Here is an 11,613-nt window from a genome sequence, read left to right on the forward strand (position 1 = left end):
AGAGTTTCACCATGTTGGTCAGGCTGATCTGGAACTCCTGACCTCGAGATCCACCCATCTCGGACTCCGAAAGTGCTGGGATCACAGTCATGAGCCAGGGCGCCCGGCGTTTTCTACCATATTATAAACAAAACCTTCCTCCACGTGTCTAAAACAAGTTGTTTAAAACATCTCTGTCTTCAAATATACCCCAAATTAGTCTCATTTGAATGGTCTCACCGACATAGACATGAAACTAGCAAGACCTCAGATCATTTTAAATTTAGTATTACTGATTCCAATTTATTTTTATATAAACATATAATGATTTTGTAGTTAAAGCATCTTAAAAATTTCTATGCTGTTGCCTGAATCAAATTTTGATATGTTTTCTTCCTCTTCGATAGGTCATGGGACCACAAGTTTCATATCATGGTGTGTGGTTTGCATATTACAAAAAGGTCTATGATCACTTCCTCATCAGATATAAAGGGCAATTAGATACAGTTAAGACTTACAAGAGTGTAGGCTATGTACTTATGGAAAATTGCCTAATTTCTTAGCAAATTGAGTATTTCTCAGAACATTTTCAGAGAAGTTATATAATACTTCCTTTTCTCCTTACAAATAAATGAAAAGATTATTACTTTACATGGCTTGTAAGCAGAATTTTATATTATTACAAAGAAAAAAGAAATATGCACTATATGAAGCATGCAAAAATCTTTCATTTGTTTACTGGCTTCACAAACATCATATATGTGAAAGACTATCAATAATATTTATCTATATATTATTGGCTGCTTATAGAGTACAATGAGGTTTATGGAATTTATTAGGAATCATAACATAGCAAAGGAAGAAATCAGCTTGGGATTTTTTTACTCTGTGGAATGAAAAAGTTACAAGCAACATTTGCTATTGCTAAGAGCTCCACCTGTATTAAATATATTCTAGCAATGAGAAAACAAGACTCCAAAAGTTAATAATTTATCTGAAGTCAAGTCTCCAGTGAGCAATAGGACCTCAGGTGCAGGCCCAGGCCAGTCCTTCTGCAGGAGTCTGTTACCTTCCCTGCTGACAACCTTATGCTTCCAGAAAGACCAAACTAGAATGTGCAGGCAAAGGCAAAAAAATATCCGCCTGCCGAGAAGATGTACGTTTATTTTCTTTGCTTCCCCTGCCTTACTTTGCTACATCAAGGAATTTGGGCTGGTGTCTGTTGTTTTAAAACAAGTTTTACTAACTTTGGGAGGCCGAGGTGGGTGGATCACAAGGTCAGGAGATCGAGACCATCCTGGCTGACATGGTGAAACCCGTCTCTACCAAAAATACAAAAATTAGCCAGGCGTGGTGGCGGGTGCCTGTAGTCCTAGCTGCTGGGGAGGCTGAGGCAGGAGAACGGCGTGAATCCGGGAGGCGGAGATCGCGCCACTGCACTCCAGCCTGGTCAACAGAGCGAGACTCCGTCTCAAACAAACAAACAGACAAACAAACAAAAAAGTTTTATTTTTGTTTTTATATATTTAGGGGTATATGTGCAGATGTCTTGCATGCATATATTGCATCATGGCAAAGTCTGGTTTTTTAGTGTACCTATCACCTGAGCTGTGAATATGATACCCAACAGATAATTTTTCAGTCCTCACCTTCAGACCTTTGTAGTATCCAAGGTCTATTGTCTTTCCATTTGTCTCACTTCCCAACTCAACTGATCCTGAAAGGGAGATGGTGCCTGCCTTTCTTTCTTTAGGCAGGGGGAAGAGACTGGGTGTAGTTGATCCTTTGAAACCTCATCCCCCACCTCCTACTTCATTTCAGGAGTAAAGAAAATCTCAAAGCCACCTTAAAAACAAGTAAAACAGTCCGGGCATGGTAGCTCACATTTGTAATCCCAGCATGTCAGGAAGCTGAGGCAGGAGAATGGCTTGAGAACTGGAGTTTTAGACTAGCCTGGGCAACATAGCGAGACCTCATTTCTGCAAAAATTTAAAAAATTAGCCAGGTATGGTGGTGCATGCCTGGAGTCCCAGCTACTCAGTAAACTGAGGTGGGAGGATTGTTTAACCCCAGGAGTTGGAGGGTACAGTGAGCCAAAATCACAGCACTGCCCTCCAGCCTGGATAACAGAGCAAGACTCTGTCTCAAAAAAAAAAAAAAAAAAAAAAAAAAAAAAAAAAAAACTCCAGCCCTCTCACTCACTAGCTGCCTGATCCTTAGGCAAATTATAATCTCTGTACCTCAATTTTCCCAGGTATAATGTGGGAACAACAAGAGCTCTACCTCACAGGGTTAATGCGAGGACTTACTGAGCTAGTCCATGTAAAGTGCCTAGACCTCTTAAGCACTCAAAGGTTAGCTACAATTATTACTTATCTCAAGTTTGCCTTGGAGATGGGAGTAACACGAACCAAACAGTCCAGGACACATTTTGCAGCAGTGAAGGGGCAGAGGAAGCAAGATGGAGGGTGTCCTGTTCCCTCTCTCCATCTCCCCAGGGAGATAACAGAGGTCCCACAGCTGGGGAGTACAAGGCAGGCAGCAGCACCAGCACCCAACTAAGCCTTTTGTAAGAGGACCCACCTCCCAGCCACACAGGTGAGGCTGGCTGGGGCTTTCATGCTCTTTCCTGCCCATCAGGTTTCTTGTGACCCCAGGCTGACCTTCTCCAGCCCTGTGACTTCATCCCACCTTGCACATCCTGGACCAGGGCCTTTCTTGATGGTCAGATGGAACTTCTGGTGGTCAGGGAGGACTCTTGGCAGGATACTGAGAGTGCCAAGGTGGGGAGAACTTGTATGGGGCAGGGGGCATTGTGACACCTCCTTACAACACAATTCCTTCTGTCTTCCCAAGGAGACATGAGGCCAGGGCTGGGGACTGACGTTTCAGGACCTGGAAGGGTCTTTCAACCTTGACACTAGCCCACTATTGCTATTCCCTCTTCCCACAAATGCATAGAACCCTAAAACTGTGGGCAGGAGGTGAAGGGAGAGAGATCATCCTAATTATCCAGGTGCCTCCAGAAGTCCTAATATCCCCCCATGTCCCAATATCACTGTCAGGAAGGAAATATACCCTGGCAACTCTTCATTCTATCTGTCTGTCTGTCTATCTATCTATCTATCTATCTATCTATCTATCTATCTATCTATCTATCATCTATCAATCATCTATTTATCATCTATCTATCATCTGCCTGCCTTCCAAATTACAGAGATGAGTGGATGAATGGATGGGTGGACAGAGGAGTGGGAGGGTGGATAGACAGGTAGATGGACTGGGTTGGTAGAGAGATGGCGGATGGGCCAACCCTTGTGATTTGAGCCCTGCTCATCTCCTTAGCCTCATCTCTTGCTGTCTTTCCCTCACTCTGTATGCAGTAGCTAGTTTCTTAGACATGCCCCACTGTCTCCCCTCTGAGGCTTTCCATATGCCATTCCTTCTCATGGACTGCTTTGAACAGGGAGTTGGGAGATAAAGGGATGGATGAGCAGGTGGATAGACAGATGGCTGAATAGGAGTGACCATGTGTGAGTGGATAGATGGATGGATGGATGGATGGATGGATGTCAGTAAATGGACAGATGGTGATGGCTGTGATATAGAGGAGTGCACGCCCAGGAGTTAGAATGCCTGAGCTTGAATTCTGGCTCTACTATTTTACTAGTGTGTAACTTTGGGAAAATTAATCGATATCTTTATGCTTCTGTTTTCTCATCTGTGAAATGGGTAAAGTCCCTACCTAATAGTGTTGGGCAAAGCACTGAGGACAGTGCCTGGCACAGAGTAAGCACTGAGTAAACATCAGCTATGATTATGTGTGGGTGGGTAATTGGATTGATGGGTGGGTGGCTGAATGGGCTGTCTTGTCCCCATCTTCAGAAATCAGCCTCCCTACCTCCCTAGGCTCCTGTCTCCCCAATACCACACTTGGTAGGCAGCTTCCAGGAGTAGTGTCAGAAATCCCACATGTAGGAGTGACACGGGCTTGTAGTGTCAGAAATCCCCTGGGTTGAGGGGAAGGAGAGAGTTCCAAGGGAGGTAGATAGAGCTATTGGGTGCCTTCCTGCCACACCAGCTTGGGCTGGGCCTGGAATTATTTGTTTTTTTCTTGGCCCTGAGTCAACACTGACAAGATGGACTTTGGGGCCGAAGGCAGACTGGAAATTGGGGTGTTGATGACTTGTGTGCTGTGCCTCGATCTCACACCCTGATGGTAATGACCCCTAATTTCTAAGGAGGCTGGGAGGGAGCAGGAGAGAAGGAGAAGGAGCAGCGCAGTATTAATCGGGCTTCCCCTGCCAGAGCCTCTGACCGCTTGGCAATCTCCAAGCGCTCTGGGGTGGGTGGAGTCTTGTTTGGAAGACTGGGGACATGGCGTTCTGGGCAGAGTGGCCAGCATCTCTGCATCTGGGGGCAAATGGCCTGAAGGAGCTATCAGGAGGGAGCCCAGGGGTCTGGGTGTGGGTTAGGGGGAGCCACGGCTTAGCACACACTGTACTTTGTTTCAGCCAAAGTGGGGTGAGGTTCTGGTCTGATAAGCAGGAGAACTGGGTGACCTGAGACAAGTCCTGTCCCCTCTCCAGCCTCAGTGTCTTATGTGTATCATGAGGACATTGGGTCCCTCCACCTTGGATACTTGATGTCCAAGGTGGGGAGAACTTCTGTGGGGCAGGAGGCATTGACATTTGGTGGTAGGCCCCTGCCGTCAATGTACCCAGCCCAGGCCATGTCACCCTCACTGTGGGGAGCTCAAGAGGAGGCAGTGGCTGGGGAGATTGCCTTTAGGAAGTCCTTGCCAGATGAGCCATATCTGCCTTATTTCACTGGTGAATTGCATAATGGTTAAGATCATGACCTCCAGACCCACTCTGCCTGGGTTTCAAATCCCAGCTCTGCCATTTCTCGGCCGTGTGACTTGCACAAATTACCTAACTTCTCTGTGCCTCAATTCCTAATCTGCAAAATGGAGATGATAATAGAATTTACCCTGAAGGCTTATGAGGACTTTGTGAGCTTAGAGCAGTGCCTACTACCTGGTAGATGCCGTGATTTATGTTATAATTTCTAAACCCTGATAACTCCTGATTCAATCCTGCCTCTGGGAGTACCTCCTTCTCTGACCCCCCTGCCAACTCCAGGGATGACCTCATTTCGTGCATCATCAAAGTCCCTGGAATGTAAGGGCTGTGGCCCAAACCCCACTGTGCCCAGTGGGTGTTTGGGAAGAAAGAGAGTCATGGAGACTCAGGGCTGACTTGGAGCACAGAAGGATTCTCTAACCACCCCCACACCTTTCACACACAGCCTCCTCTCCTGCCTTCTCTGCTGTTAAGGTGCAGGTTAATGGTTTTAAGCGTCCTGCTATTGCCTTGCCCTAAATAGGCCTAGTTATCTGGACATTCTCTTCACCCCTCCTTACCTGCTGTGTAATTTGGACAAATTACTGAATCTCTCTGATCTTTACTTGTTTGTCCTTTGTTGGACCCCAAGTACACAGGGCTGAGTTATTCATACTCCTTGCTTAGCGATGCATTATCATCACTGGTCCTCCTCTCTCCTTGTGTTAATTTTTCTCCTTATCTCCATTTTCCAACCACACTTCCCACCCACCCAAGCCAAAGGCAACCATCTGAATATGCTTAATGAGTATCTTCTTGTTCATATGTGTTATTGCAAAATATATATTGTTGTTTTATATGCAGGTAGTTTTCATTTGCATAAGTGATATTGTGTGTTTTGGGTCTCATTCTGTTGTTTACTTGTGGGACTCCCTGCTGTTGGTGAGACCCTCCGTGTTGCCACATAAGCACCTCCTTCCTCACTTCCAGCTGCTGCATCATCCTGCACAGAGTGCACCCACCCCATTTTACCTCTCTACTCCCCTGGAGGTGGACCCCCAGCTGCCTCCAGCTCCCCATCCCCACAAACAACACTTCAGTGAGGTCACATCCATGTCCCCTTCCGGACCTGTGTGAAAGATTCTTTGGGGCACATTCCTAAGAGCGAGTTGATTGGTCATGGAGTCTGAGTAAGCATCATTTGAAGTCTTCTTTATCCATCCATAAAATGAACATATGGGTCTCTCCCTCGCAGGGCTGATATGGCTGTAGTGGGTTCTGTGACTGACACAGAGAAGCCCAGCCAATGACACAATGACAGGTGTAGCTGCTGGTCCCTCCAGGTACCAGAGAGAGGGGGAGACAAGCTGCTTCTCAGGCAAGCTGACGTCCCACATTTCTTTCTTTTTTTTTTTTTTTTTGAGATGGAGTCTAGCTTTGTCGCCCAGGCTGGAGTGCAGTGGCACAATCTCGGCTCATTGCAAACTCCACCTCCCGGATTTAAGTGACTCTCCTGCCTCAGCATCCCGAGTAGCTGGGATTACAGGCATGCACCACCACGCCCAGCTAATTTTTGTATTTTTAGTAGACACGTGGTTTCACTGTGCTGGCCAGGCTGGTCTCAAACTCCTGACCTCATGATCTGCCTGCCTCAGCCTCCCAAAGTTCTGGGATTACACGTATGAGCCACCGCACCTGGCCTGAGCCACTGCTCCCAGCCAATGTCCCACAACTTGAATTGGAACTTTGAGCTCTGAATTCACCCAGGCCTCAAATCCCAGTTCAAAATCTGACCTCCAGAACATGTGAGACAGGTGTGGGACTGTGTGATTCCTTGAGCCTCTACATAGCTGAATGGTAGGACCTCCCATAGCCTGAGCACAGAGCCTGACACAGGGGAGATGCCGCGCCCAAGAAAAGCTCGCCACGCTCCCTTGAAACGTTTCTCCCATTCCTGACCCCTCTTTCCTCAGAGCTGGAAGTAGCCTCCTCACACAGGAGGGAAAAGACAGCCTCATTTGCTGTTCGTCCTCTGTCCTGTCAGCCAACAAGCATTTTAAACAGAGGTGAAACCACACCTGAGTATTAGATCCCACCATCCCATTGTACAGATGGAGAAACTGAGGCACAGGAAGGCTCATGGTCTCATAGGAGTTTAGTGGCAGAGGTGGCACTAGAATCCACATCTCCAGGCCCTCCTGCCCTCTGCTCTAGGGCTTTTTATTTTATTTTATTTGTATTCTACAACAATGCCTCTCAAATTTTAATTTGCATAAGAACCGCCGGGGAATCTTGCTAATTCTGATTCTAAGGCTTTTCAAAAAAAACCAAAATGGGCCAGGCACGGTGGCTCACGCCTGTAATCCCAGCACTTTGGGAGGCCAAAGCCGGTGGATCACTTGAGGCCAGGAGTTCAAGACCAGCCTGGCCAACATGATGAAACCTCGTCTCTACTAAAAATACATAAGTTAGCCAGGCGTGGTGGTGGGTGCCTGTAATCCCAGCTACTCGGGAGGCTGAGGCACAAGAATCGCTTGAACCTGGGAGGCAGAGGTTGCAGTGAGCCAAGATTGTGCCACTGCACTCCAGCCTGGGTGACAGAGTGAGACTCTGTCTCAAAAACAAACAGACAAACAAACAAAAATGTATTCCATGTTAAATTATGTTATTTTTATTTGTTGAGTTTGAAGTTAAAACAAATGATAGAGCAACAGGACACATCACTAAATAGTTTTTAAAAACTCGTATGTGGCCAGGCGCAGTGGCTGAAGCCTATAATCCCAGCATTTTGGGAGGCTGAGGTGGGTGGATCACTTGAGGCCAGGAGTTCAAGACCAGCCTGGGTAACATGGTGAAACCTCATCTCTGCTAAAAAATACAGAAATTAGCTAGGTGTGGTGGCACGCACCTGTAGTCCCAGCTACTTGAGAGGCTGAGGCAGGGGGATTCTTGAACACAGGAGGCAGAGGTTGCAGTGAGCTGAGACCACACCACTGCACTCCAGCCTGGGCGACAGAGAGAGACTCTGTCTCAAACAAACAAACAAAAAAACCCCAAAAATCCATATGTAATCCTGACATTCTAGCTGGACCATCTTCATAGTTCTGTTCCCTTCCAATCCCTGGCCATTCACAAATATATATTTATGGTCATAATCTACAAAGAATTTTTATTTTATTTTATTTTTGCTTTTTGTACTTAATCCATTTTTTAAAAAAAATGTAGACACAATCACTTGTGCACACACACATTGTTTCAGATTGTGGGATGTGTTTTACCACAGGATGTTTTTACCTGGCCTGCAAGGTGACCTTGTAGACACCTGCCCCACCCTGTCTCCCGGGTCTCAATGGAATTTTCCTTCTTGAGGTCCTTTGTTGAATTGACACTGCTCTTCTGCAGCCTCTCATGGTCTCTGTTGTGTTTTTGCTGTTCTCTGTTTAGCATCTACCTACAAAGCAGGGAGAAGGAGCACACAGGTACTGAACACCTGCCATGAGCTGGACCCTCTGCTGAGCACCTTAACCCACTCTTTCACTGAATCTCTAACAACCTTGTCTTTTACAGATGAACCAACTGGGACTCAGAGAGGTGGTAATTCTGCAAGTTCATACCCTTGCGAAGTAGCAGAGCCAGGATTCGGACCTAGTCTGTAGTCAAGGATCTTCCCCACAGTATCATAATCCCATCAAAGAGCCCGTGGATGAAAAGGAAAATGAGTCCCTTCCCAGCACTCCCCGAACAAACAGGGCAGACCTCAGATCCCTACACCACAGGCACCAGCTACTGGGCCCCTTCTTGGGATGTGTAGGAGTCCAGCCATCCAGAGCCCCTCAACCTGAACCCCTCTTCTTGAATGCACCCAGCCCAGAGGAAAGCAGAAGTCACTGGGATTGAAGCCCACCCTCCCCTGAAGGCCTGAAGAAACAGCCTCAGGAGCTGATCTGTGATAAGGTGTCTCCTGCCCGGAAACAAAAGGCCCGGCAGGATGATCTGCATCCCCTCATTATCTGGGATTTGAGAATTCTGATTGAGCCTCTGAAGAGCTAGCCACAGAGACCCAGGGTGGGGACTAAGGTGACTCTCCGGATGTTTTGGCCTGTCCTTCCCCTACTCAAGAGTCCATTCTCCCAGCCTGGACCCCTTGGCATTGTGGGAAGAAAGACCACAGACTTGGCCAGGCATAGTGGTTCACATCTGTAATCCCAACACTTTGGGAGGCCGAGGTGGGCAGATCACCTGAGGTTGGGAGTGTGAGACCAGCCTGACCAACATGGAGAAACCCCGTCTCTACTAAAAATACAAAATTAGCTGGGCGTGGTGGCATATGCCTGTAATCCCAGCTACTTGGGAGGCTGAGGCAGGAGAATCGCTTGAACCCAGGAGGCAGAAGTTGTGGTGAGCTGAGATCAAGCCATTGCACTCCAGCCTGGGGGCAACGAGAGTGAAACTCTGTCTCAAAAAAAAAAAAAAAAAAAAAGACAACAGACTTGACAAAGACCTGTTTGGGTCTCTGGGAAGACTGCAACTACGGGTCCCCAATCCCACCCTGCATTCCAGAGCTGCCCCGTGAAGTTGGCTCTCAGGGGTTACTGAGTAATCGCTGAGCAGAAATATAATGATAGGATTGGGCTTTTGTCTGTTTCAAGGGGAGCCTGTGATTTGGTTGCTTCTGTTCCTGGGGGACAGGTGTGAGGTGTGGTTATTAGATGATGGAGTGGAGGCTTAGTGTCAACAGTACAGAGTGCTGAGCTGGACAGAGGATGAGGCCCTGCCCCTGCCCCAGGGAGCTCAGCGTCAAAAGCTGCCAGGCTGATGGGATGAAACTGGCAGGTTTGGTGGAACTGCGCACTGCTGAACCTAGACCTTCTAGAGACTCCTCCTCCCACCCCTATGGACAAGCCCAAGAGGGGACAGTGTTATTGCTCTCATGCTACAAATAAAGAAGCTGACTCAGAAGCTCTCCCCCTATATGCCAAGCCTTTTCTTTCTTTCTTTCTTTTTTTTTTGAGACAGAGTTTCCTCTTGTTGCCCAGGCTGGAGTGCAATGGCACAATCTCGACTCACCACAACCTCTGCCTCCTGAGTTCAAGCTAGTCTCCTACCTCAGCCTCCTGAGTAGTTGTGATTACAGGCGCCCACCACTACATCTGGCTAATTTTGTACTTTTAGTAGAGACGGGGTTTCTCCATGTTGGTCAGGTTGGTCTCAAACTCCTGACCTTAGGTGATCCGCCTGCCTCAGCCTTGCAAAGTGCTGGGATTATAGGCGTGAGCCACTGCGCCCAGAGTTTTTTTTTCTTTCTTTCTTTTTTTTTTTTTTTTTGAGATGGAGTCTCACTCTGTCACCCAGGCTGGAGTGCAGTGGTGTGATCCCGGCTCACTGCAACCTTATTGTCCTGGGTTCAAGCGATTCTCCTGCCTCAGCCTCCAGAGGAGCTGGGATTACAAGCATGCGCTATCACACCTGGCTAATTTTTGTATTTTTAGTAGAGATGCAGTTTCACCATGTTGGCCAGACTGGTCTCAAACTCCTGACCTCAGGTGATCCACCCGCCTTGGCCTCCCAAAGTGCTGGGATTACAGGCGTGAGCCACCGCACCTGGCCTTATTTTTATTTTTTGACATAGAGTCTCGCTCTTGTCGCCCAGGCTGGAGTGCAGTGGTGCAATCTCAGCTCCCTGCAACTTCTGCCTCCTGGGTTCCAGTGATTATTATGCCTCAGCCTCCCGAGTAGCTGGGATTACAAGCATGTTCCACTATGCCCAGCTAATATTTGTATTTTTAGTAGAGATAGAGTTTCGTCATGTTGGCCAGGCTGGTCTCAGACTCTTGACCTCAGGTAATCCACCCACCTTGGCCTCCCAAAGCACTGGGATTCCAGGCATGAGCCACCGTGCCCGGCCACCCTTCCTTTCTTCCTAGGAAATGCCCCACAAACTAATAACTCTGCTCTGTTTTCACCACCAGCACACACATCCTGGCCCCCGTCCCCTCCTGCTTATATCAATTACCAACTAGCTAACCAGTTAATCCATCAATTAGCCCCTCAGCCTGTGCGCTCCCCTTCCCATACATCATCCATCCAGTTGTTAGATGAACATTCTTAAAACATAGCTGTTACTACTAAGCCTTGCCTGCTCAGAATCCCATACAGCATTCTGATAGCCACTGACTTTAGGACAGAGCTTCTCCAGTGTTATCATGCACCTGAATCCTGTGGGGACCTTGTTCAAACACAGATTTTCTGCTGGGTAGTTCATCTGCTCACTGAATCTCAAAATGACCTCAATAGCCCATTTTGCAGATGAACAAACTGAGGCTCAGAGAGGTTGCCCAAGGTCTGGGATGAGGCCCTAGATTCTGCATTTCTTTTTGTTTGTTTGTTTTTGGGACAGAGTCTCGCTCTGTCGCTGAGGCTGGAGTGCAGTGGTGCAATGTCTGCTCACTGCAATCTTCACCTCCCCAGCTCAAGCTATTCTCCTGCCTCAGACTCCCGAGTAGCTGGGATTACAGGCACCCGCCATCATGCTCGGCTCATTTGTGTATTTTTAGTAGAGACGGGGTTTCATAATGTTGATCAGGCTGGTCTCGGACTCCTAATCTCAAATGATCCACCCGCCTTGGCCTCCCAAAGTACTGGGATTACAGGCGTGAGCCACAGCACCCTGCCAGGATTCTGCATTTCTTTTTTGTTGTTGTTTTGGTTTTTTTTGAGACGGAGTCTCGCTCTGTCGCCCAGGCTGGAGTGTAGTGGCTGGATCTCAGCTCACTGCAAGCTCCGCCTCCCG

General features: G+C 47.6%; 1 protein-coding gene across 3 annotated transcripts in view; it reads right to left on the reverse strand.

The window, feature by feature from the left end:
* Positions 1-2,779, reverse strand: part of GUCA1A (guanylate cyclase activator 1A (retina)) — a 31,417-nt gene extending 28,638 nt beyond the window's left edge. The window contains exon 1 of one of the 3 annotated variants that reach the window (XM_011943642.1): positions 2,563-2,779. The gene's annotated coding sequence lies outside the window, so the exon portion shown is untranslated. The remainder of the gene's footprint in view (positions 1-2,562) is intronic. The other 2 variants (XM_011943662.1, XM_011943652.1) reach the window with 2 other exon arrangements.
* Between the last annotated feature and the right edge of the window lie 8,834 nt (positions 2,780-11,613).

Source organism: Colobus angolensis, unplaced genomic scaffold (genome assembly GCF_000951035.1).
Source record: "Colobus angolensis palliatus isolate OR3802 unplaced genomic scaffold, Cang.pa_1.0 Scaffold105, whole genome shotgun sequence".
NCBI classification, from domain to species: domain Eukaryota; kingdom Metazoa; phylum Chordata; class Mammalia; order Primates; family Cercopithecidae; genus Colobus; species Colobus angolensis.